The sequence below is a fragment of the Mus caroli genome, unplaced genomic scaffold (genome assembly GCF_978045245.1).
Source record: "Mus caroli unplaced genomic scaffold, Mus_caroli_1 scaffold_4, whole genome shotgun sequence".
NCBI lineage: Eukaryota > Metazoa > Chordata > Mammalia > Rodentia > Muridae > Mus > Mus caroli.
In genome coordinates, this window is record NW_028227259.1 from 21364163 (window position 1) to 21390973 (window position 26811).

The following is a 26811-nucleotide window of genomic DNA, read 5'->3' on the forward strand; positions in this document are numbered from 1 at the left end:
AGTTTAAGGCCTAGTGCTGAGTGCATGCCACTGTCAAATCGCTATTTGGCCAAGAACTTTGTGGTAGTTTTGCTGATCTATGAAGAGACAGCCAGATGACCTCCAATCTTAATATGCCTTGGAAATTACGTCTTCTGAGTAGGTAGCCTGAAGCACTCGTCCTTGCTTCTTGCTATGACTTTTAAAGGTAATTATGCTTTCCTTGCAGCTGAACTTTTTCAAAGAAAGTCATTTCCCTGGAGAAATGACAAAAATATTCCCTGCCTCATCTTTACCTAATGGGTGTTGAGCTGCTATTACGAAGGAAGCATAATACCAAATGTGCAAGGGAACCATTGCTTCTAAGTTCTCACAAGCTGCTCCATTGCATCTCCTATACTGAATGATCGGTGGCAGCAGGACTGCCCTAGAATCAAAGGCTACTACTGTAACACTCGCCCAACAGGGCCATTACCAGACATTTCTGCTTTTCCTCCCCATCATCTATGTGCAGTGCAGATTCTGGGCACTCTATGGCACACAGAAGTAAGTCCTGGCCTCCTGAGCAAGTTCCCACAGCTCCTTTCAATCAGCATCAGACCTTTCAAATCACTGCTCTTCTGACCATGCCTAGAGACTTGTCTTAAAGCATGCTTAAAACTCCAACATGACCATCAGTGGTGGCCCACTCACTTAATCTCAGTACTCAGGAGGCAGAGCCAGGCACATCTCTAAGTTCAAGGCCGGCCTGGTCAACAGAGTAAGTTCCAAAACAGCCAGAAAAAACAAAAACAAAAAACAAAAAACAAACAAACAAAAAAAAAAACTTGTCCTTCAGGGAAAAAAAAACAAAATAACAAACAAACCTGGTATCTAGGTAGTTCTCTTTTTATTATAGTTAGCTGCTCTGGTTTGCTAAAGTACTCTATCATGGCTTGCTTTGCTGTCTTTCCTGCTATATCATCATTGTATTAAAAAATCTTCTGTTTGTTCCTGAATTGGAGCAGAAATATATAGTGGTCCTCTGGAATGAGCCTAAAATAACTTCTATGAATGGTAAAGTTGAGTTTTGTTAGGATCTTGCCTTTCTAGAGAATAAAAGAAACATAGAAAATATGGGAAACTGTGAGGAGAGTAGGGAGTAGGTGGTCAGATGTGACCTGGTTGTTATTTGAAAATCTGGATGGCACAGATACAGGTTTTACTAGATGCCAATGTGGCAGAAACTGTTCTTCTGTGAGGCCCGTGGGTCCATTTGGAAACTTGAGCCACTCAGGGGCTACTTTGGATTGATGCTAATTTCCCCCCACCATATATATTTACTATTGATCTGAACCTGAAGTACCAAATGGGTTAACTTTTGCCAAGAAAAAAAAAAACTAGAGTTGGCTGTCTCTTTTTTCTCTGTCTTCTCTTCCAATAATGAGGTCAGTGGGGTTCCTTGGCACACTGTTTGAAAACCACTGCTACTCTTCTGAGTGTGCTTTGTGCAGCCTTCCAGTGTGTTCTCTAAGATGACTGTGAGGGGCTCTCATCATCACCCTACCCTGCTTTCATCCTCTACTCTTCCTCGTATCCCCATTGCCCTCTTTCATATCCTTTTTCCTCGGTCTTTCTCCTCAATCATCCTACTAGTCTTCAAGGAAACTATGTGTGAAAGACTGACAGAGACAACTAACTGCCCTTTTGTTTCTTCTAGTTTGTAAATTTTTCAAAGAAGAGGAAAAAGGAGGAGCAGGGAGAAAAGAGGGAGAGAAGAAAGGGAAGAAAGGAAAGGAGGATGTGGAAGGGAGAAGCAGGGGAGGGGAATGGAGGAGGAGGGGAGGAGAGGTGAAGGAAGGAGGGGTGCGAGGAGAGGGGAAGGGAAGGAGAGGGGAGGAGAAGGAGAGGGAAAGGGGAGGGAGGGGAAGAGGAAATTAGTGTGAGACAGCAGCATTACTTCCATTTTCTTTCTTCTTCCTGAAAGTATCTCAAGTTTCTTCATTTTCTTCTTCATTTTTCTGTACTGTGGCCTGGTGTGGTTGGCTGTTCAGTGGTATTATCAGTTGGCTGAAATAGTCTTAGAAGTGGCTGGAAACACATTCTTCATCAATGAAAAAACATTAACCTAAGTGGGCAACATCTCATTGGCCTTGTGTGAACAGACCTCATACTCTACTCTCTGGGGTCTGAAAACAACTCCCAGTACCTGTGGTTTCATGGTGAGATCGTCAGACCTGGGTCTGGGGACCTTTGGCACACAGCTGGGGTGTTCTGTAACTGTGCCGTATCCAATGTGAGGACTTTCCAAGGGCCCTTGGTGTCTCTCTGTCCTCTAACAACAAGCAGAATCTCTGCTAATTAGGCAGCTGGATGCATTTCCACAACTTTCTGATTTCATACAATAGAAAATGGGTTCAGCAAAGGCCCTGGCACAAAGGATAACTTGTTCCCAAGAACAGAACACCAGACTCTCCTTTTAGAAGACAAGATTGCTGTCAATTTTCTGTCAAACTAAAAGTGCTCTCTACAGATAGTCTGTGGCACTCCTAGTTGACTGCAGTCCTTCATACAAATGTGAATCAACTGAAACATCCTGTATGCCATTACTCACATGCACACATGGACCAGGTCAAGACATCCACCAACTCCTCCTGAAGAACCCCTTAAACTATTAAATACAGGTGCTAACCCATGATTAATACAAAATGAAAATGATCTTGGTCATCTTCAAAAGAAGTAGATATATGGCTATCATTTCAAATGTTTCTCTTTAAACACTTTTTCTATCCAACCAGTGAATACAACAATTGAGGCATCAGGTTATTTATAAAAGCTAAGTTGACGGCATCTAGGAATGTTCCTCATCTGAGGGGAAAGGGGCTTGTAAGCATCAATTCTTGCTGCCATTAAAGATTGACCAGAAATTAAAGCCCTGTTTCAAAAATAAAATGAACAAGCAAAAGTAGCTAATTTTGTTTTGTTAAGATGTCCCTAAGGGGACGGGAACTCCACTGGAAGAGCACCAGAGTCAACTAACCTAGACCCTTGGGGCTCTCATAGACTGAACCCCCAACCAGTGAACATACACAGGAAAAAGAACATATTCGGCTGGACCTAGGCCTCCCCACACATGTAATGAATGTACAGCTTGGTCTTCATGTGGGCCCTGAACTGGAGCAGAGGCTATCCCAAAAGCTGTTGCCTGTATGTGGGTTACGTTCTTCTAGCTGGTGTGCCTTGTCTACCCTCAGTGGAAAAGGAAGTGCCTAGCATCACAGAGACTTGAAGTGCCAGGGTGAGGGGATACCCAGTGGGGCAGAGGCACACACTCAGAGGAGAAGGGGAGGGGGATAGGAGAAGAATTGTGGGAGGGAATGACTTGGAGGGGGGTGAGTAGGATGTAAAGTGAATAAGTAAAAAAATAAAATAAAATTGCCTATTTGTAACTTTTCTGTAAAAATTATAAAGATTGAAGGAATTGGCCAGTAACACTGACACTTTAAGTAATTTTTACATTCACATGAATACTGTACTTAATAAATAAATGTTGAGCTTTATAGCGTTCTCAAAAGACTAAAAGAAAATAGAGCAGAATGGCACAGATATAACATGGTCACAGGGAACCTGAGACTAACAACTAGGTAGCACATGTGTTTTGATCTCCACTTTCATAGCCCACTGCAGACATAATTAATCGATCCTGGTAGTCTTTCACCTAAGCTAGAAGGAAGTCTCAAAATCGTCCTCAAAATGTGAAAGCCACAAGCAAGTCTCAGAAGGAAACACAGAGATGCAGCCCTTTTTCTAGACTGTTCCTAATATCTCCTCTTGTGTTAGAGCTGCTATTCCTCAGTCAAGTCTCTGCCTTTGTGACTTAATGTCTCTTCATTCAACTTCGCCCTCTTCTTCTGTTATAGTGAGTTCCTTTAGTGATGGATCTTCATTGTGCTCACTGATGCACTCCCAGGGCCATAGAACAGTGCTTGCCCAAGGACTTGGAGCTCAACAAACATTTATAGGATGAATAAACTTTTTTTCAGTATTTTAAATCTCTTGTTTATATAGAAGTTTCAGTGGTAACTCATCTTTTCTGTAACGAAACTTCCTGGCCCTTCCTATCAAAAGATACTTTCTAAAAATATGTGTATTAATTCTTTGAGAATTCTATATGACGTATTTTTACATTCATTTCTAATTCTCCTTTTTAATTCCCAGACCCATTCTGTGATGGTTTGAATAGGAATGTCCCCATAGAGCCATGTGTTTGAATGGTTGTCCCATAGGAAGTGGCACTGTTAGGAGGTGTGGCCTTGTTGAAGGAAGCATGTCACTGTGGGAGTGGGCTTTGATATCTCATATGCTCAAGCTATGCCGAGTGTGGTACACAGTCACTTTTGCTGCCTGCAGATTAAGATGTAGAACTGTCAGCTCCTTCTCTAACACCATGTCTGCTGGCATGCTTCCCTGTTTCCTGTCATGATGATAATGGAGTAAGCTTCTGTAGGCAAGCTCCAATTAAATATTTTCCTTTAAAAGAGTTGCTACAGTCTTGGGGTCTTCTCACAGCAATAGAATCCCTAACTAAGATACACTCTCACCTCCCTAATCCCCCAACTTCATGCCCTCTTTCCTTTTAAATAAACTATAGAGTGCACTTTGTGATAGCCATATACTTATGGGTATGGGGTCACACAGTAAGGTATAAATGAAGTATCAGGGGCCACATTCTTATAGAAAACTGACTGTCCTTCCTTGAGAACCCACCAACCATCCATAGCTCCTCAGTTAGGGGTGGCTCCTGGACCCTATCCCCTTCATGCTAGAATGTTGATTGGCTTGACCATGCTGTCAACCTCAGTGCTGTGGGAGCCTAAGTGCATAAGTCCTGTCATGTTCAGATGACACTGCTTCACTCCAATGCTCCTTGACCTCTTACAGTCTCCCCCTCCTTCTGACTGTCCCTGAGCCTTGAAGAAGGAGATGATATGGGTATCCCCCATTTGTAACTGACCACTCCACTGACATTTATTCTCTGCTCTTTGACCAGTTGTGAACCACACAACTGGTGTGATTCCCTGTCCACATAGAAACATCTCTTATGATGTCTGAGACACGCACTTAAGAGTCAGTTGCGGGGATCCATCCCATAATCAGCCTCCAAACGCTGACACCATTGCACACACTAGCAAGATTTTGCTGAAAGGACCCTGATTTAGCTGTCTCTTGTGAGGCTATGCCGGGGCCTAGCAAAAACAGAAGTGGATGCTCACAGTCAGCTATTGGATGGATCACAGGGCCCCCAATGGAGGAGCTAGAGAAAGTACCCAAGGAGCTAAAGGGGTCTGCAACCCTATAGGTGGTACAACAATATGAACTAACCAGTACCCCCCAGAGCTCGTGTCTCTAGCTATATATGTATCAAAAGATGGCCTAGTCAGCCATCATTGGAAAGAGAGCCCCATTGGTCATGCAAACTTTATATGCCTCAGTACAGGGGAAAGCCAGGGCCAAGAAGTGGGAGTGGGTGGGTAGGGGAGTTGGGGGAGGATATGGGGGACTTTTGGGATAGCATTGGAAATGTAAATGAAGAAAATAACTAATTAAAATTAAAAAAAGAGTCAGTTGGATACTGTGTGTATAGACCAGAACAATAGTAGTAGATGAACCATTGGGACTGTGATGTCCCCAACCATGAATGAGTTCTTGGGCAGATTTTAGTACAGGGCATGTGTTTCTTCCAGTGGAGTGGTCCATAAATCCACTCATACCTCCCCTAGTGGCAGAAAGAAGCCTGGTACCTTTTTCTTTTCATAGTCTCTCTTTTTTAAACTTTTTATTGGTTCTTTGTGAACTTCACATCATGCACACCAATCCCACTCATCTCCCATCCCCTTGTACCTGCCCTCCACCCTTGCAACCTCCTCTCTGAAAAAAAAAAGTTGATTGTAGAAACTGTAGTGTCACAGTTTGTACACAGTAGACTCTTTTGTCCACACTTCTCTACTTGCAAGTGTTCATTGCAGTGAGTCACTGGTCTGTTTGGAGGCCTCTGGTTTCTGCTACACTATCAATACTGGATCCTCACTGGGACTTCTCTTAGATATCTTGTTGATGTCCTGTGCATGGAGATCCTACAGCTTTGGATCTGCAGGGCCAGCCCCTTCACACACTCCAGCGGTTCAGAGATGGGGTAGATGTTGAGCTGGGCTGACTCAAAACTCTGATTCTGGGCTTGAGAAGTATCTGAGTTAGTCAGCCCACCAGCTCTCCCCACCCATACCACCAGGACAAGCTCGCCAGCACTGCCCTAGATGGCCCACCCAAGGCCTCAGCAGCCTGGCTACTTTCAGATCCTATAAGCCACACATTAACCAGGTCCCAATCTTCTGGTCAGAAGAGTGACCCTGTCAAGTAGCAAAGGTCACACATTAACTAAATGTGCTTCTTCATGACACAAACCCCGCCCCTTCACTCCATCTCCTAAGAGATCTCTGAAAGAAGACCCCTTGCTTTGTCTCTTTGGCCTGAGACTCCTACTTCAGACCCTGATGTTTAGCTCCCATTTTATAGTCCTTTACTATTTAAAAAAAAAAACAAAACCTGATTCAGCATCACCTTGAACTGTCCAACCTAACAGAGGGTCTTTTGAGGAAGTCTTTCATTCTTTCTGCACAAGCATCATGGCCTGTATGTGTTGTCTGGAAGTCATGAAGCTCTCAGGGTATGGAGTTTTGGTTGCCTCCTCATGCCAACCCTACAAGGACTCAGGATCCTACAACAAGGCCCTTTCTGGTTCCATTGCCTCCTCAGCTCACTCCAGGAACAGGCAGGCTGTGTTAGATGGCACAACCGCACTGCAGAGTGAATGGAAATATCAAGAGAGATAACAAGGAAAGCAGAAACCTCACTCCCCTGTTGCCTAGAGGTAGAGAGGAAAGCTTCTCCTCCAGAACTTTAATGGCAGCCTCTTTCCCATGCCGGTCTCACTCTCAGGCAGGCAGAACACACGTTTGCTGAGTAAGGCTCATGGCTCAGCCTTTCATCCTGCAATCACATATATTTTTAATTTAAGTTCTGTGCAATTTGGCTAACATTAACTTTATTGGGTAATTACCTCATTCGGAGTGCTTTCAACAGAGCTGTTGACAAGGATGCCAGCTTCGGGAGATGTGCTTGCTGACAGCAATACAAAGAGAGGCTGAGGTAGGTTTTTCTTTTAACCTATTCATTAAAATTGTATAAGTCATTTCCCCTTGTGGGCTTTCCCTTGTAGTTTGCAAGGGACCACAGCTGTTAGTAGACAAACACAGTCGCCCAGCCTCACTGTCACCCAGGCCAGCTGCCTCTGAGCCAGAGAAATTCCCTGAAGGCTTTCTCCTCCACGCAGGAATTGTCAGGGCCATGAGGCACCACCACCTGGCAAGCTATCAAAAGACATCAGGGCACCACTGGGGAAGGGCATGGGTGAGTTCTGCCCTAAGACAAAAGAACTGTCTGTGTCTGGGTAGGCAGCCCTGCTGTCCATATTCATGATCAGCAACCCCCAAGTTGGTATATATATCTTCGCATGAAGCCCTCATGATTCTGAAGTTAAGGAAATTTGTTCTCTTGTTAGGTAAATTTGAGATGCATGAGGCAGACTTCATGCTTCTCTTAAAGAACTGAGGGGCACGGCCATGTGCATAGGATCCTGAGAACTATCCCTTGCTCTTACTGATTTGATTGTGCCTCCCCAAAACATTTTATTTGTTGAACCCTAAACCATGGAATGTGACCTTATCTAAAAATAAGGCTGTTTCATGTGAAATCAGTTAAGATAACATTGCAATGATTCTGTGTGAATCCCTGATCCTTGCCTTATGGAAAGAAGATATGTGAGCCAGTGATGCTAGTTCCTGCCAGTGGTCCCAGCACTCTGGAGACTGGGGTAGGTTTACGGTGAGTTTTTGGTCACCTGGGATGCAGAGTGAGTTCCAGGACAACTCAAGCCGCAGTGTGAAACCAACCCTGTCTCAGAAAAGAAAAAGGAAGTGTGGACAGAGACACCCACACAGGGAGAGAGAGTACTGTGCAAACTTGAAGGCAGAAGACAGAATGACCCTTCTTCCACATGGAGCCCTCTGAAATTGCCAGCAGACTGCCAGAAGCTAGGACATGGGGTAGAGCAGCTTCTCCTTGGGAGCCTTCTGGACAAACTGAACCCTGCTTCAGACTTCCAACCTCCCGAACTATGAGGCAATCAATTGCTGCTCGTTAAGTCACCAGGTTTTGTTACGACCACTCTAGAAAACTAACCAGAAGGTCAGAGAGATACCCTGAATCCAGCAGCTAGTAAGCAGTGAGGCAGGAGGAGAGAGAGGGAGAGATGGAGATAGAGAGAGACAGAGACAGAGACAGAGACAGAGAGACAGAGAGAGATCAAGCCTCTAGCCTGGGCCAGTGCTCTGCTCACACCACACCTAACAGATGCAGTGTCAGCAAATCTGCCTAGGTGGCAGAGAAATGACATGGAAAGAAAGAAGGCTGGCTGGAGTAACAGAAGATGAGAACTTTAATAGAACTCTCAAAGGATATTGGCCCCCATAAATGATTGCTAAGTTTGTTAAGTGTTTGCTCTGTGACCCATCACCTGACCTTAACAGTGAGTCCCCAATGTACTAATGAGAAAGCTAACACAGACATTTATAAGACACGACCAGTGTGCCCACCTAAAATTCAATGTGGCCAGAACTTGGCCCCTGGCAGCCAATCCAGACTCTAGTTCTAACCGCTTCACTATCTGTTCCCAGGCTGAAAGGAGCTGCACAGCACAAGGATAAGCAAAGCTCAGGCTTCCCAGTGAAGCCTCTACACAAAGGCTGAGGCTTGTGCCCTAGTGTTTTTCCTACATACTGGCTTTTTAGGAGGGGAAAGGGAGTCCTTGGATTACTTAGAATCTGGACACGACGACATGATCTAATTTATTCAAGTATTTTTATAGAGCTGGTTCTTTCTGATCATGGAGTTTGCTCTAAGGATCTCTCTTTGCAGAACAAAGAGCATGTGGGATTAAAAACCTCTTCAGAATGGAAGTCTTAGCATCTTCACACAGTTAGAGCCAATCCACACTTGCCTTCTGCCTTAATGCAAGGCCAACAGGGAGCCCTCACCACCAGGGTAAAGCCTTCACAGCAAATTGCTCTCTTTTCTGGGGCAAGTTTGATCCCAAGGGGCCTGCCCTGTGCCAGCATAGAAGCAAGAGGTCCCAACCCACCAAGGTTCAAAATTCAGGTTAACCATCATATGCTGCATATCAGGCCGTCAAACACAGCTATTGATTTCTGCAGCTACTAACCAGATAATATCTCCAGGAGGACGGAGACATCTTTATATCTTGGTATTACCAATGTGTGCCCCAATACAAAATATTTTTGTATGAAAAAAAAAGAATTCCTGTCATTTGTGTGAGAACTGGGAGTCGGATAGAGGGAAGCTAAGAAATATAATGTTAGAAATGGTTTGCCGGAGTTTAAACTACCTTCTCATGCTAGACTGAAGAATGTAATTTAAAACCTCAAAGATTTTTTGGTTGCCCTGAAGCAAGCTGCTACTGTAATACTTTAACCGGAACCTTTTATTGCATTAGTCACTGACTTTAAAAATGCAAATCATTTGAGTAGAAGCAACATAAAAGGCTTATTCTTCATGATTTCTTCTTCTAGTCTCTGGACTTTCATTTACATCTTTTTTCTCAGCTTATCGGAACATGGAGAGATTCATACCCCTGTTCCTATTGAATCTTCATTGTCCACGTGTATTCTAAAATGTGTCTCACTTAGAATCTGGAAACGCGCCAGGCGTGGTGGCGCACGCCTTTAATCCCAGCACTCGGGAGGCAGAGGCAGGTGGATATCTGAGTTCGAGGCCAGCCTGGTCTACAGAGTGAGTTCTAGGACAGCCAGGGCTACACAGAAAAACCCTGTCTCGAAAAAAAAAAGAATCTGGAAATGCTTTGTTTGGAAGGGAAAAAAAATAAATCCAAAATAGCCTATACCCATACTTTCTTTTTTTTTTTAAGGTTTATTTATTATTATATGAAAGCACACTGTAGCTGTCTTCAGACGCACCAGAAGAGGGTGTCGGATCTCATTATTGTTGTGAGCCACCATGTGGTTGCTGGGATTTGAACTCAGGGCTTTCGGAAGAGCAGTCAGTGTCATCTCACCAGCCCCCTACACCCATACTTTCAAGTTTAGGTGTACAGATTGGATTTAAAAAATGATGAATATAAATGCCATTGAGTTTTTAATTGACTGAATGGAGTACATGTCTTAGATATAAACAAGTGGAACTTCAAAGTTGTTTGGACTACCACTAAAACTATATATGGATAGGAAGAAAAATGCATTTAAAAATATGAATGGTGAGCTTGGGCCCCGCTGTGCTTTGCACCAGCCTCCAATCCCTGCTCGCTCGCAGACCCTCCAACAGCACCGTGCCGATGTTCATCCTGAACACCAATGTTTCCAGCGCCTCCGTGCCAAAAGTGTTTCTCTCCAAGCTCATCCAGCAGCTGGTGCAGGGCACCAGCAAGCTGGCACAGTGTATTGCAGTGCAGGTGGTCCCAAACAAACTCTTGACTTTTATCAGATCAAGCGACTCCTGAGCCCTCTGCAGCCCGCACAGCATCGGCAAGATCGGTGGCACCCAGAAGCTGTGCGGCCTGCTGTCTAATCCCCTGAACACCAGCCCGGACTGAATCTACATCAACTATCACAACATGAACACAGCCGATGTGGGCTGGAACAGTTCTACCTTTGCTTAGTTCTGACCTGCACCACTGTTCTTGGAACCTTGGGGCACACAGTGTTCTATGTTCATCCACCCATAGTGGTGCAGGAGAAATAAATGGATTAAGAGAAAAAAATATACGTATGATTCATTGGCCTAGTACACATAGTTATAATGACATATAAGGTTCTTTTAAATCCCCAGAATCCAGCGTGGAAAAACACCCCATGTCTAAAACACTGTGAATCTTAGTCCAGGATGGAAAGATTTCTCGATGTCCCTTCATTTCATGTCTATCTAAGCCAGTGGTCCTCACAGAGCAACATGCTTGAGAGCCACCACTCAGTGGCTTTCAAGCCACTGAGCTTCAGTAGTCAACACCAACAACTTGTGGTTCTACAGGCTAGGGTGAGATCCGTGGGTGTGCACTTCTAACAAGGGTTGAGTTAGCAGACTGTGCTGCCGACAGGACCGTACTTGAAGAACTTCCAGTCAGAAGAACAAGAAAGCACCATTTCAATGGTCATCAAAATAGAGCGGCATTTGGGTGTTTTTCTTTTGCTGTATATTTCTATTTGGCTTCCTTTCCCACAGACAGGGTGGAAGGGCAGCTATATTAGTATATTCTTAATGTCATGTTGTAAATCACCAGGGCAGGCTTTTACAATGAAAGAAACAAATGCACCCACTGCTGGCTGGAAACTCTCCACCACGTCACCCCACCGCCATTCAACTATGAAAACTAGCAAACTAGTAAACTAGCAAACTCTTTCTGAGGTCCCTTCATCTTAAGAAGCATTGCTCCCATGCCATCTGAAGGACACAGTCCCCTCTGATAGTCTCAAGATGTCTAGACCAAGAAGAGACGCTAAGGAGCTAGCACACAGCATCACAGATTCTCTGTTCTTAGAGTTTATTGTGTGGCCTGGAGGAAAAGCATCACCTCTCTTGCCTTCTTTTCTGCCATGAAATGTGGAAATATCATTGTTTTATTCATTCAACAATCTCTCAAAGCTCAGTGTTGTCTGCATGTTTTTTTGATGAGTCCCTGCTATTTACTAACAAGTTTAGAGATGCGCTGAACTTGGTTTTCTACTCTTCCAGCTCCTAGAAAGCCAGGTTTGAGAGGTTAGCAAGCAAAACCACTCTAAGGACCTCTGAAGCCACTTGGCAGCTGCTGCTCATCTGGCTCTGGCTGCTGTCAGTGGGCACAGTGCTGTCTACAACCCTGAGAATTAGCTTCTACAGCTGTGCCTGTCCCACTGCAGTTAAATATACCCTAAAGGCTGATACAAACCTCCTCAGAAGCCCCCAGTACCTGACTGCCAGCACCTTGGAGGAAATCTCTTGTCTTAAGTACTCCATAGACAGTGAGGGTAGCCATCTTGCCATCTTCCCCGTGGGCCAGCTGCCATTTGTTCTCTCTCCTTCCTTGGCAGAGAGATTTACCTAGAGATGAAGCTGAGATAGAAAGGGATCAGAAATCTTGTCTTCTCAAGAAATTCTTGCAAGTTCAGGAAAAGGGCAACAGGGCTTCCTTGGTAAGGTAAGTGAATCACTTCTGCAGCCTAGCCTCCCTCACCAGCTGCTTATTAGTTTGCATGGGTATTTAAGAGAGACATCTGTGTTTTGTCTCTTTTTTCCCATACAATGCTAACCCAACTTCTTCCCATGACAATCTGAGTTCTGTTTTCTGGAACTAAAGCCTGACCTGGAGGGAAAAACACAGAGATAAGGAAGATCTAGTCCCTATCAAGAAAACCTATGGGTGCTACAGCAGAGACACCCTCAGGCCCAACAGTGTCCTTCTCTCTCAAAACAAGAAGATTGAGTGGGGTTTAGATTTGCCAGCATCAGTTCTATCAGTTCTTTTTTTTTTTTTTTTTTTTTTTTTGAGACAGGGTTTCTCTGTGTAGCCCTGGCAGTCCTGGACTCACTCTGTAGACTAGGATAGCCTCAAACTCAGAAATCCACCTGCCTCTGCCTCCCAAGTGCTGGGATTAAAGGCGTGCGTAGTTCTTTTTTTTTAATATTTTTATTAGGTATTTTCCTCATTTACATTTCCAATGCTATCCCAAAAGTCCGCCATACCCTCCCCCCCACGCCCCTACCCACCCACTCCCACTTTTTGACCCTGGCATTCCCCTGTACTGGGGCATATAAAGTTTGCAAGTCCAATGGGCCTCTCTTTCCAGTGATGGCCAACTAGGCCATCTTTTGATACATATGCAGCTAGAGTCAAGAGCTCCGGGGTACTGGTTAGTTCATAATGTTGTTCCACCCATAGGGTTGCAGATCCCTTTAGCTCCTTGGGTACTTTCTCTAGGTCCTCCATTGGGGGCCCTGTGATCCATCCAATAGCTGACTGTGAGCATCTACTTATGTGTTTGCTAGGTTCCGGCATAGTCTCACAAGAGAGAGCTATATATGGGTCCTTTCAGCAAAATCTTGCTAGTGTGTGCAATGGTGTCAGCGTTTGGAAGCTGATTATGGGATGGATCCCCAGATATGGCAGTCTCTAGATGGTCCATCCTTTAGTCACAGCTCCAAACTTTGTCTCTGTAACTCCTTCCATGGGTGTTTTGTTCCCAATTCTAAGAAGGGGCAAAGTGTCCACACTCTGGTCTTCATTCTTCTTGATTTTCATGCGTTTAGCAAATTGTATCTTATATCTTGGGTATCCTAAGTTTCTGAGCTAATATCCACCTCAGCCTCCTTAGTCCCTCCTTGCTGGGAAGCGGACTTGTTATCCTACAACCTTGTGCAGAGGTAGCAACCTAAGTGTTGCTATATCCCTAAATGTTAATGCCTTGTTCAGTCTTTTCTTGATCAGCCTGAATCAACTGACTCTTAGCATAGTTGAGTGACATGAAATTTGGATATCTACCTGGTATGGGAGATAGGGTAGGCAGGGATTCACCAGCCATACATTTAGTCATTCCAAAGATTTACCCAAGAGATAACTTTATTGCTACACACAGCCATGGAAAAATCATCCCAATTCCAAAGAGAAATTAAAATATTTGCTCTGCTTCCCCAGTGGCCTATTAACCAAGGTGTATTCCAAATAACTTTCCCCTACTTTTGCCCACATCTCTCTAAAACCTTCCTTCCCTCTCCACTCTCACCCATCCCTTCTCTACACCAGAGTCTCCTAGGCTGAGGAGTGAGTAGCCTGACTCTGTATCCAGGCTGCCTTGGCTAAAATCCATGTTCTAACAATATGTAACTTCTATAGGAGTTCCCTTCTTGGGCACATACACACAAGTATGGCTCTGTCTGTGGGCAGAACTTCCTCATCTCCAATACTGGTGGCACCATCTACTTTTAAGTCACCAAGAATCCATAGAAAAGAGAGTCAGAGTAGAGATCCAGGCAGGGGTTCTGCATCCTTTGTCAGCAAGCCCATGACACGTTCCATTCTATAGTAAATATATCTCCAGTGTTCTCACTGGATTTTCCTTCTGTCTCCTTGCCTCAACTAACATCCACCATTGCTATAAGACCTCTCCTTTTCTAGCCCTGTTCAAACAAGGTGGCATGTGCTTTGTAAGACAGTGGTGACAGTGACTAATTCTTATTTTACTTCCTGAGCTTATCCTAGCAGCTTAAGACAGCCCTGGGGTGAGGCTTTCCCCACCATCCACTCTACCACCTTTCCAAGCATCTCTTGGTCCACATGTGTGAACATCCACATGAATATAAGCTTGCAGGTCTTTACTTTCCTCACTCTCAAGACCTCCTCTCTATTCTGGCCACTTTTGCTGACCTTGGACTCTCACATTACCCAGAACCTTCAAAAAAGCAAAACTCAATATCTGTCCTTCAACCTGATCAAGGCTTTGACTCTTAAAGCTAGACTTCATTCTCTACCACCACTTGCTTACTGACAAGGTCCCCCTTTTTTCCCCTTTCCTTGCCAATATCCCCAAACCTTTCCCCATGTAAATTGTTGGAATCTAACAAGTCTCTACCCCTAGTTTATCCCACCCTCTCCCTTCTGCATTTCTCTGCTTAGAATGCTAAGTAACCCTAACAGGAAAAACTCAAATAGTCACACAAAGAGCTCCTGTTCCCAAGAACCTAAACCTCTCTTCCTTAGCTTGGACTCCTGATAGTTCCTAGCTATTTCAAGTGTTCCTATTGTTTCCTGATGATAATTAACTAGATCCTGTGTGTACAACAAAGCTTAAGACATGTTTATATTGAAACTCTTTATAAAGTACATATGCCTCTTTCATAAAGACAGATTCTGTTGACTGAGAAACATTGCTCAAGCTAAAGGCCTAGGGAGAATGACTGAGCTAAACATCAAAGTCTGTGGGAGTCAGGTGTGGCCAGTCCCTACAGATAGCAGAGGTTGCCTAGGGTATTAAAAGTTACATGTGACATCTGCCATAAGCTGGGTTCTATAGGCTAAGAAACAGTGCTCAGGATAAATGTCTTGGGTGGAAGATTTTGGTATAAACAAAATCATCTAAGGGATTCACGTGGCCTGGCCCTACAGGTCACCAGACTAATAGCAAAATCCACTCCCAGCCTTCTGGACAGAAAACAGGTACACATATCTTCCACTGAAGAGACAACCTTGTATGTTTGGCAACCTGGCTTCCCTAGTGCTTCTTTGTGAGCACAGGGTCCCTGAGTTCTCCACACCTTCCCTTCTTTCCCCATACTCTTGACTTATGCTGGAGTCTGATGATTTAAAAACTACCTTTAAAATATTTCCTCAGTCCATATCTACCCTCTTCCTTCCTCACAAAGCTCTCTGACAGTCACTCTCATTGGGCACCACTTGCCAACTTGCACACTGTCTCTGGCTTGTGTACAAAACTCTAATAAATATCACAAGTGACACGTGTGCCACTAAGTCCCAATGCAGTCCACTCCTCCTCCTTACTCAAAATCCCCTGTTCTTTTGGCTTCCTCCTCCTGTTCTTACCAATCTTGCTACATAGACAGACCTTGCTTCTTCCGTTTGTCACTTAAATATCTACATTCATTGTGATTCAATTATTGAAACTCGCTCTAGGTATTATCATAGAACAAATGACATCAAAACTCAGTGGCCTAAAGTAGGAATCCTGGTCAAGACAGCAGGATAGAAATTTAGTCCAGGGTCTGTAGCAATTTCTTTGCTCCCTGCAACACTGACTAGATCACACATGTGTTTAGCTGGACCAAGGTAGTGTGGCTCCTGCCACCTTGGCACAAGTGATCAACAAATTAGAAAACTATTTGTCTCCAATTTCCCACACGACCTCTCCAGAAAGATTGCCAGCCTTGTCATAAGGTAGCTCAAAGATCCAAAAATAAATGTTGAAAGAGACAGAAAGGGGAGGCTGGCTGATCAAGGACCTAAGTCTGGCATCTGGCACAGCATTAATCCTGAAGAATTCTATTGGTCAGAGGAGAAAACAGAAACCAGTAATATGAGAGAGCCAGGAAACTGTGGCTATCTATGATACTACAGACACCTTCTCAGACGAGTCTCTGCCATCCCGGCCCGCTGCCTTCGGGAATACCACAACGTCTCCTGCTCCTATTGCCCCTTCCCTCTGGTTAGTTTCATGAAGTCTGAGCATGGGCATCACATTGCGTCGCATCACCAGGCTGAAGCCCTTTAACAGAGCCCCATTTCCCTTAGAGGAAAGCTCAACTGCCTTAGCACAGAAAACAAACCCCTACGATCTGCTGGTACGATCTGCCTTCACCCTCACAACCTTCTTCTTAAACTCTGATTCTGTGACATTGATGGATTCTTGCATGCTATGTTTTCTTTTGGTTCCAAGCCTTCTTCATCTTCTGTTTCCTTTGGGATAGTCTCCTGCCCACCACCCCTCCCTGTGACCCATCTCCTGTAGGAGAGTACAAGTGCATACTTCACACTAGTATGCACTCGTGTCCTCTTTCAAGCCTTAAACCTGGTGTAGTCCCAGGGCAGACAGCACCAGCATCCATTGGAAAGACTTTAGAAAAGCAAATTCTCGTCCTAGTCTCTATTTCATGAATGAGCTTTAAACTTTCTAAGTTGATGTCAGATATTATAATTTTGAATGAGGGGAAATATACCCAACATACAATATATTCTTGTACAAAATCTTTAACACTGAATAGACAAAAGGTAAATGGCAAATAAAAGATTAAATGAAAATCATGATTTTTAGCAATTGTTCCCAGGTGTGATTCTGGAATACTTTAAATCTTCGAATCAGTAGGTTATATAGTACTTCATCCAGGGAACTTTCTCTACTCTAATTCTTCATCAAATAGTGGGCTGTGTTTTACCACTCCCTTGAATGTTTATGTGTCTTCATCTTTTATCTAATTATACATAGCCCTTATCACAAGCTGATGTAATTGACAACTGGTTTATTAATCCAGTCTCTCTGTCTCTCTATCCCCTCCCTCCCTCCCTCCTCCCCTTCTCCCCTCCTCTCTGTCACAAACAGGCTGTACCCTGTTTACAGCTATGTCTCCATCATCAAACATAATACATAACACAGTAATAATTCAGTAAGAAGTTGGGACACGTATCTGCCTTCACTCCACTCTTATAAAAAGATGTGCTTCCATCATGCACCAAGAACAAGAATCTCATACCCTGAGGATATTTGTAGCCAGCAACTAAGATCAGTATCCAGTGGACTTCTCGTGATATTTAGTGCATTATATGGTCTTTCATACTCTAGAAAGGAGAGACGAGTAGGTGCAAAAATATCTAACCACAAAAGGAGACAATAATGTGTGCCCTGAAAATGGGCCATAAGACTCCATCCATTCCTGCATGACTAGTTCCTCCAATGCTTGCATTTTAATACACTATGTTTACTGGAGCTTCCACAATGCCAATAAGTCTTTCAAAATTTGGCAGAAAAAAAAAAAAAGAATCTGGGTCATGCAACTGTGACATTTAAATGAGATGTAATTAATATGTCCATCAACTTTCACAAACGTGATGCTGGTTTGCAAACTAGTCATTAATCCTGCACAATAACAGCAAGTGGTACAATGTAGATGCCAAGCTGGAGATGGGAGGCTCAAGGTGGTGCAAACACGACTGCTGTCAATCAAGAGAGGAATCAGCTGCCTCTGCTTTCTGCTTAGGCCGACAGGACTATTTAAGAGCCTGAGGCTAGAATCATCAAAGAGTAGTGATACATTACCGGCTCTGTATCCTTTTAAATATAGCCATATTGTTCTCAAAGTACTCTGCAAATCATGAAAAACGTCTTATGAATTGTTTAGAGACTGGGGAAGAATGGACCCTTCTCAAGTAGAAATGAAATTCAAGAGAGCTCAATACAAGTCCCAGATCTTAACGTCCTTGTGACCTACCAATTTCTGCTCTGTAACTTCAAAGTACAAAAATTAAAGCTCTTCTGAGTGTTGCTTGTAAAATAAATAAGGCATTGCATGTACTTTAACCAGAACATAGCTAATTTGCAAAGTAAGTATCCTTCTGTTCCTCTCAAGCAAAACTAGACAGTAACACAATTTAACAGTACCAATCCAATTGGCCAATAGGCATTGTAACTCATGCTTATGATCCCAGCACATGGGAAGTGGAGGCAGGAATCAGGAGTTCAAAGCCAGCCTCAGCTATATAGCAAGTTCAGGGTCAGTCTGGATTCTATAAAACCACATCTCAAAAAAATGAAACACACACAGAGAAAGAGAGAGAGACTATGGGAACAGTATGATAGTTTCATAAACTAAAACAGATTGCTGTATATTCACAATATCTTTAAGTATATATTTAAAATAATCCAAGGAGGATCTCAAACTTATTCATAATAGCCACGAGGTAAAAGTAATCCAAATGCCCATGATAGATGTAAGGATGAACAGTGGACTATACATATATAATACAATGTTATTAAAAAGTGAACCACACCCATACACTAATACAATGTTACTCAGCTTTAGAAAAGGAGATAGCCACGAACTATATAATACAGAGAAACCTAGAGAATATTTTGCAAACTCACAAAAAGACAAATGCTACATGATGTCACCTATATCTAAAAATGTCAAATTTGTGGGGGAAAAAGTATAAAGACAATTACCTGCTGGGGAGGAGGGAAGGGAGTTATTCGATGAATATAGAGTTTCCATTTTACAAAGTCAAAACAGTTTGAGAACTCTGTTTCACTTAAAAACATCATTAAAATGGAGATTTGGGGACTATGTGGGGGTTTGTCACCACAATTTTTAAAAGTAATTTTAAAACACAAATAAAAGTGGTTCTTTGTATGTTTTTTCTCTAACACCACGTGATCCATGCCCTGGTGCTCTCTCAGCCCCTTCACCCTCTCCGTGTCTCCCACCTGCTGGTGAGGCACTGAGGTTCCCCAAAGTACCACCCAAGGCCATCCTTTCCTCTTGCTCTCACACCTGATCCCAGCTCATTCTCCAGCTTTGTTACCACTTACATCCAAATGACTGCTCCTCACTGCTCTGCACAAATCTGAACTAGGGTCTGCACATGTGCTGGGTACACGAACACCCAGCTCCCCATTCCCTAACCAGTTCAGGCTTTAGAGACCAGTTTCCAACCACTTTCTGTCCACCTCCAGCTTACTGTCCCATAGGTTACATATCTTAACCCTAATTTGTTCCACTTATAGGGGAAATGTTTACATTCCTCCTCTTTTGCTTGTAAATATCTTCCTCATCGTTCTTTCTGTCTGCTCTCACCACATGTATAAACCCCATGGTTCTTGCCCTAGAGGTGCCTTGCACATCTGGCCACCTTTCTTCTTCTCCGGTGGAGGATTCCTGGAGCATTAGCCTTAATCTGTTTGCTCCTCCAAGCTCATTCTTCAGTCACAATATATTGTCCTTTCTGAACAATGAATCTCATTATGTACCATAAATTCCTGTCTGTACAGAGTCAGTTCCATACTCGTTGGTGCTTATGAAACACACACACACACACACACACACACACACACACACCTTTTCTGTATGCCTTTCTTCCAGTAGCCCCTTCTGTAACTCCACATACACTGCAGACAGGCTGCCTAGCACCTCCAGCCTCTCATGCCATGAGTATTGAGTAGGCATCTTCAATGAGTCATGAAGCTAAGAAGGAAGCGATTTAATCTGGAAAATATTCTTCCTTCGCACCTTCCTTAGCACAGGTCCAGCCATCCTACCTCCTGGTAACAAAGAAAAGATGAAAGGATGTGAGGCAGAGGTGTGAACGAGCAGTTGTCATTAACATAACAATTGTATCAATGTAGCATGCTTCTCTTGATGTTAACAGCATCTGTGGCTGAGTAACCCATATCCACATTGTTAGTAAGGCTGTAACTGAGACCCTCATAGAGTTGTCAGACTTTGGATGAAATGATAGACATGATTCACCCAACACCTGGTGTGTAAATCTTCATAAGTGGTGGCTATTGTTACTACTACAGAATCAGTCTTCTCATCCCACAATGGAGGTATGTATTACCTAACAGACCTCATTATCATCTCTAGTGCCACTGTGTGATCACTTGTAGGTAAAGGAGTAAGAGGACAGGAAATAACAGGTGCCACCTTAAACATGCTAATTTGAAGACTCAAGGCTCAATAAAGCAAGACCGAACCATATCCATGTAATTATGCACACGTCATATAAATCCTGAGGAAAAGATTTACATAACTAATCATCCTGTTATATACAGTTAATTCAAGCCTAATTCTGCTCATTGTTCTTAATTACACAATTAGGTTCAACTGCTCAGATCATATGGATGCATTTGTAATATTAGAAAAATAGCATTTAAAGAACTAAAATGATCTATTTACTGTCTTAGTTAGGGTTTCTATTGCTGTGAACAGACAGCATGACCAAGGCAATCTTATAAAGGACAACATTTCATTGGGGCTGACTTACAGGTTCAGAGGTCCCATCCATTATCCTCAAGGCAGGAGCATGGCAGCATCCAGGCAGGCCCTGGAGGAGCTAAGAGTTCTTCACCTTGTTTCAAAGGCAAACAGGTGAAGACTGTCTTCCAGGCAGCTAGTAGGAAGGCCTACTTCCTCCAACAAGGCCACACCTACTCTACCAAGGCCACACCTCCTAATAGTGCCACTCCTTGAGCCAAACATATTCAACCCACCACATTCCATTCCCTGGCCCCAGTCAGCTCGTTCAAACACGTGAGTCTATGGGGGCCATACCTAGTCATAGCATAATTCAAAGTACATTTAATCCTGCGTCAAAAGTCCCATAGTCTATAGCAGTCTCAATAATGTTAAAAATCCAAAGTTCAAAGTTTCTTTATTCCAGCTCGAGCTTGGGCTCCCACCAACCCTGACACAGCAGGAAGGTGGAGCCCTGAGCCTAGTGTTAGGCAAGCCTTATAGAGGCAAGAAGGGAGTACCTAGCCTGCTACACATCTGATTGGAGGGCCATTATGGTCTTTAACATAATTGGCTGATGCCGGGAGCCAAACCATAAACTTAACTTCTGTTTTCCTCCTGATTAGTTTTTAGGAAGTGAAGTGCCAGGGGCAGGCTTGTCAGGAGGTGCAGATTTATTGGGGAATAACCTGAAAACTGGTTCTAGACACTGGATTTGTTGGAGGAATAAACTGGAGATACAGGTATTGTTGGGGCCTGGAAACTGGAGCTAGGCTCAGGTTTTGTTGGGGAGTAACCTGGATCCTGGAGCCAGGTACTGGCCTATTAGTTTGAGTTTAAACTTAGGTCAGGTTCCCTAAGATGGAGTCTGAACACACACACACACACACACACACACACACACACACACACACAAATTGTCTCTCAAAGTCAGCCTCAATACCAATGTCCATTTTATTTTATTTTATTTTATTTTATTTTATTTTATTTTATTTTATTTTGGTTTTTGGTTTTTCAAGACAGGGTTTCTCTGTATAGCCCTGGCTGTCCTAGAACTCACTTTGTAGACTAGGCTCGAACTCAGAAATCCACCTGCCTCTGCCTCCCAAGTGCTGGGATTAAAGGCATGCGCCACCACACTCGGCAATACCAATGTCCACTAAGCCCCACTAAAGCATTCCATGGTTTTCCAAATCCAAAGTCCCAAAATCTACATTCCTCCAATCAAAAACATGGTCAGGCCTATCACATCCTGTTACAGGGAGTAAGAGAGAGCAGAAGGAAGAAGAAAGGAAAGAAAGGCCAGCAAGATAGCTCAACAAGTATATAGGTGCTTTCTGTCAAGCCTGATGTCCTGCAGTCTTCAGAATGCATGTGGTAAAAAGAAAGAACTAACTCTTACAAGCTGCCCTCTGCCCTCCACACATGTGCTATGGCACACACACACACACGCACACACACACACACACCACATGAACTAAGCAGCTAGAGAGATGGCTTGGCTGTTAAAAGCACTGTCTGCTCTTGCAGATAACTCAAGTTCACTTCCCAGCATCCACAGGGTACCTCACAAGTATGGGTAACTTCAGTTCCAGGGCATCTAAAGCCCTCTTCTGGCCACTATGAGAACTGCATTCATATAGTGCACTTACATGCAGACAAAATGCTCATACACAAAAGAAAAATATTTTTAAAGTATTTACATTTTTTAAAGAAATATAAAAAGTTGGGGGGGAGAAAAGGGAAGGAAAATAAAAGACTATCCCTTTCCTGCATCCCAAATGCAGCCTGGTTTATTTGCAATTTGAAACTGTTGTGGCATACCCATGCCATACCAGCCACTTCTACTTATGTTTGCTTGTTCTTTGTTTCTTTTAACTGCCAGGCTCTACAACAGACAATTTTCCAATCCCAAAGTAAGCTGTTCTCACAGTGGTATTGGGAACCTCTCTGGGAAAAACAAACCATGACTGAAGTGCTGTTATTCTGTGTATGCTCTCTGCCCCTGCATGCATGAAGGCCTTCCCATGTAATCCAGGTGACCTGTGGACACAATGCAGTCGAGTGGTAGAAAATTAATGTCAGCTCCTTCTCGATGCAGCCAGTTTAGGACGAATAAGAAGCATGAAAATAGAATTTTAGTCTTAGTCTGGATGCTGTAACAGAATACCACAAAGCAAGTGGCTTAAAATAACAATTTCTCATGACTCTAGAGGCTGAAAGTCAAAGATGAGTTGCCAACAGAGTCTGTGTCTGGTAAGGACCCACATCCTGATTCATAGATAACCATCTGCAATTACGTCCTCTCATGCCACAAGGGAGAAAGGAGGTGAGAGAGCTCTCTTGAGTCTCTCTTATGAAGACACTCATCCCACCCATGAGAGCTCCCCAGTCCTAACTGAGCCACCCCCAAAGTCTCCACCTCCTAATATCACCTCTGGCATTCAAACTTCAAAAATTTTGAGGGACACATTCTGTCAATAACAGGTATCCCCCTTGACTTTGTTCAATCCATCTTTGAGCTACTTGTACAATTCATGTCTTATGACTTAGAGTAGAAACCATCTCTTGCTGCTCACGTGCAGGGGCAATTGTAATTCCTTTATGAAACTATTCTTACCATGCTTTCTGGTTCTATTTCTACAGTCTCCGCCATGTGATTTAGACTAACTAATTTATGGTCACATAGGTAAAGCAGATTCACCTCCCACATGACTACAAGAGCTGAGGACTCAAGTGCCAAGGGCTCAAGGGGACGGTTTCTCACAGCCCCTCTGACTGATTTCTCCATTCACCCACCTCATTCTCACCCACTCCATCTCACACCCCATCTTCTCTGTCAGTCATAGGGCTTCCTCCAGCACAACCATAGAACAGTGTTCTGTTACTATTGCTCTCATCTGCGTAAGAACATTGCCTATCTCAATTTTCAATCATTCATCTGAGAAGGTAAAATGGGTCTGTAGTTCAGGCTTTCATGCTCTCTTAGAGAACAAGGTCCATCAGTAGACTCCATTATGCCGCTTGTTTAGTGGGGAGAAAGCTGCCTTCTACCTGACTTCCTTTTGTGATAAGCTGTAAGAACTGTTGGAATCTGAAGACTTCCACACACTCACTGGGGCAGATGACCACAAGACGGTAAATTTTGACCAGTGTGAGGCAGGGTTATCCAGGCCCCAAGTAACAAAGGGATTACCACTTCCTTGCTATATCTTTGTTCTGTATTTCACACATTCTCTCCCTCTCCCTCTCCCTCTCCCTCTCCCTCTCCCTCTCCCTCTCCCTCTCCCTCTCCCTCTCCCTCTCCCTCTCCCTCTCCCTCTCCCTCTCCCTCTCCCTCTCCCTCTCCCTCTCTCTCTCTCTCTCTCTCTCTCTCTCTCTCTCTCTCTCTCTCTCTCCCCCAGCAATCTTGTCTCTCCACTAATGCTGGGAGTGATAGCTGCTTCTTAGTTCAGCATCCTTCTTATATTTGTGGACTGTTTCCTTCAAGTAAACAATAGAAAGTAAATACCTTTAAATTTAAAAATCACATCACAGCAAGACACACTAGGAAAACAGAACAGATATGGGCTGAAAAATCATAGAATACACAACTCCACCTTTCAGGTGCTGACCTTAGTGTTCTTGTTCACAAATGTACCTCCCTCTCCCTCCTTCCCTCCCTCCCTCTCTGGTTGCTTCCCCGTCTCTGATCTTGATAAGTAACTGGTGGGGGAGGAAGATATATGATGAGAACTCAACTCAGTATTGGGGACAACATTCAGGGAATAGGTGCCATAAGGACTCAACTCCAAGGGACACTCGATGAGATTGGGAAGCCACCATGAAAGAAGTGCCATTAATTAATGTGCCACCACTAATATAACAATAGCTGAGCTGATCCTGTGCAACAGTTCTCCATAATCAATGCAGCCCAAAGAGAGCTGATCTCCCAGGAGTGCTAATACACCTGTGAGCACAGGTAAGACCATCATTTCTCCTCCAAGGGACCTGCTGGAACCCTCAGGACACAGGGAATGAGGAGCAGCCTGGAACAGGATCCTTCTAGTTTCCATCTGCACCCTGAGCTGATTCTGTGCCACAGCTCTCCAAACTCAAATACCACCAGGAGAGAGCTGGTCTCCCAGGAGTACTGACACACAGACATGCAGGAAAGACAGGCCACAGTCAGAGACAGCAAGACCAGCTAACACCAGAGATAACCAGATGGCAAGAGGCAAGCACAAGAACATATGCAACAGAAACCAAGGCTACTTGGAATCATCAGAACCCAGTTCTCCCACCACAGCAAGCCCTGGATACCCCAACATGCCAGAAAAGCAAGACTCTGATTTAAAATCACATCTCATGAAGATGATAGAGAACTTTAAGAAGGACATAAATAACTCCCTTAAAGAAATACAGGAAAACACAGGTAAACTGCTAGAAGCCCTTAAAGAGGAAACACAAAAATCCCTTAAAGAATTGCAGGAAAACACAACCAAACAGTTGAAGGAATTGAACAAAACCATCCAGGAGCTAAAAAAATGGAAATAAAAACAATAAAGAAATCACAAAGAAGACAACCCTGGTGATAGAAAACCTAGGAAAGAGATCAGGAGTCATAGGTGGAAGCATCACCAACAGAATACAAGAGATAGAAGAGAGAATCTCAGGTGCAGAAGATACCATAGAAAACATTGAAACAACAGTCAAAGAAAATGCAAAATGCAAAAGGCTCCTAACCCAAAACATCCAGGATATCCAGGACACAATGAGAAGACCAAATCTAAATATAATAGGTATAGAAAAGAGTGACAACTCTCAATTTAAAGGGCCAGTAAATATCTTCAACAAAATTATGGAAGAAAACTACCCTAACCTAAAGAAAGGGATGCCTATAAACATACAAGAAGCCTATAGAACTCCAAATAGATTGGACCAGAAAAGAAAATTCCTCCCAACACATAATAATCAAAACACAAAATGCACAAAACAAAGAAAGAATATTAAAAGCAGTAAGGGAAAAAGGTCAAGTAACATATAAAGATAGACCTATCAGAATTACACCAGACTTCTCAACAGAGACTATGAAAGCTAAAAGATCCTGGGCAGATGTCATTCAGACCCTAAGAGAACACAAATGCCAGCCCAGGCTACTCTACCCAGCAAAGCTCTCAATTACCATAGATGGAGAAACCAAGATACTCCATGTCGAGAAAAAATATACACAATATATCTTTCCACAAATCCAGCCCTACAAAGAATAGTAGATGGAAACACCAACACAAGAAGGGAAACTACACCCTAGAAAAATCAAGAAAGTAGTCATTTTTTCAACAAACCCAAAAGAAGATAGCCACACAAACATAAAAATAACATCAAAAACAACAAGAAGCAACAATCACTATTCCTTAATATCTCTTAACATCAATTGACTCAATTCCCCAATAAAAAGACATAGACTAACAGATTGGATGCGTTAAACAGGACCCAGCATTTTCCTGCATACAGGAAGTGCACCTCAGTGTCAAAGACAGACACTACCTCAGAGTAAAGGGCTAGAAAACAATTTTCCAATCAAATGGTCCTAAGAAAAAAACTGGAGTAGCCATTCTAATATCGAATAAAATCAACTTTTAACCAAAAGTTATTCAAAAAGGATAAGGAAGGACACTTCGTACTCATCAAAGGAAAAATCTACCAAGAGGAACTCTCAATTCTGAACATCTGTGCTCCAAATACAAGGGCAGCCACATTCATAACAGAAACTTTACATTTATAGCCTATATTTATATTTAGGTTATTGTTTTATTTTCTTTCTTTATTCTTTGTGTATGGGAGTCTTGTCTGCATTTATGTCTGTATATCACGTGTGTCTGGTACTCACGAAGACCGGAAGGTGTTGGACCTCTCCTGCTCTGTTTCCAGACAACTGTGAGCCGCTGTAGGGGTACTGCTGTAGGGGTGCTTTAAATCAAGCCAGGGTCCACTCAAAGAATGGCCTTAAAACAGCTGGGCCATTTCTACAGCTCATATATTAACTTTTTAAAGTATAAAATATCCCAAACTCAAAATGATACTCCTGGTTCTGCAATATCAGTTTTTATCAACAAGATCTTTTAAATGCCTTGGCATTTTAAAAAAGACTATCAGTAATTAATTTACTGAACGCTTTTCTATTCCTTTATGATTCCAAATAAAAGAACTTGACTTCTATTCTGAGGAATTATGCTATGGTAT

The 26811-nt window shown here is 43.2% G+C and overlaps 1 protein-coding gene and 1 pseudogene across 3 annotated transcripts in view; both read left to right on the forward strand.

Annotated features, from left to right (window-relative positions):
* Positions 1 to 26811, forward strand: part of Lhfpl3 (LHFPL tetraspan subfamily member 3) — a 549054-nt gene that overhangs the window by 409872 nt on the left and 112371 nt on the right. The window lies entirely within an intron of this gene.
* Positions 10390 to 10765, forward strand: LOC110294069 (macrophage migration inhibitory factor pseudogene; annotated as a pseudogene).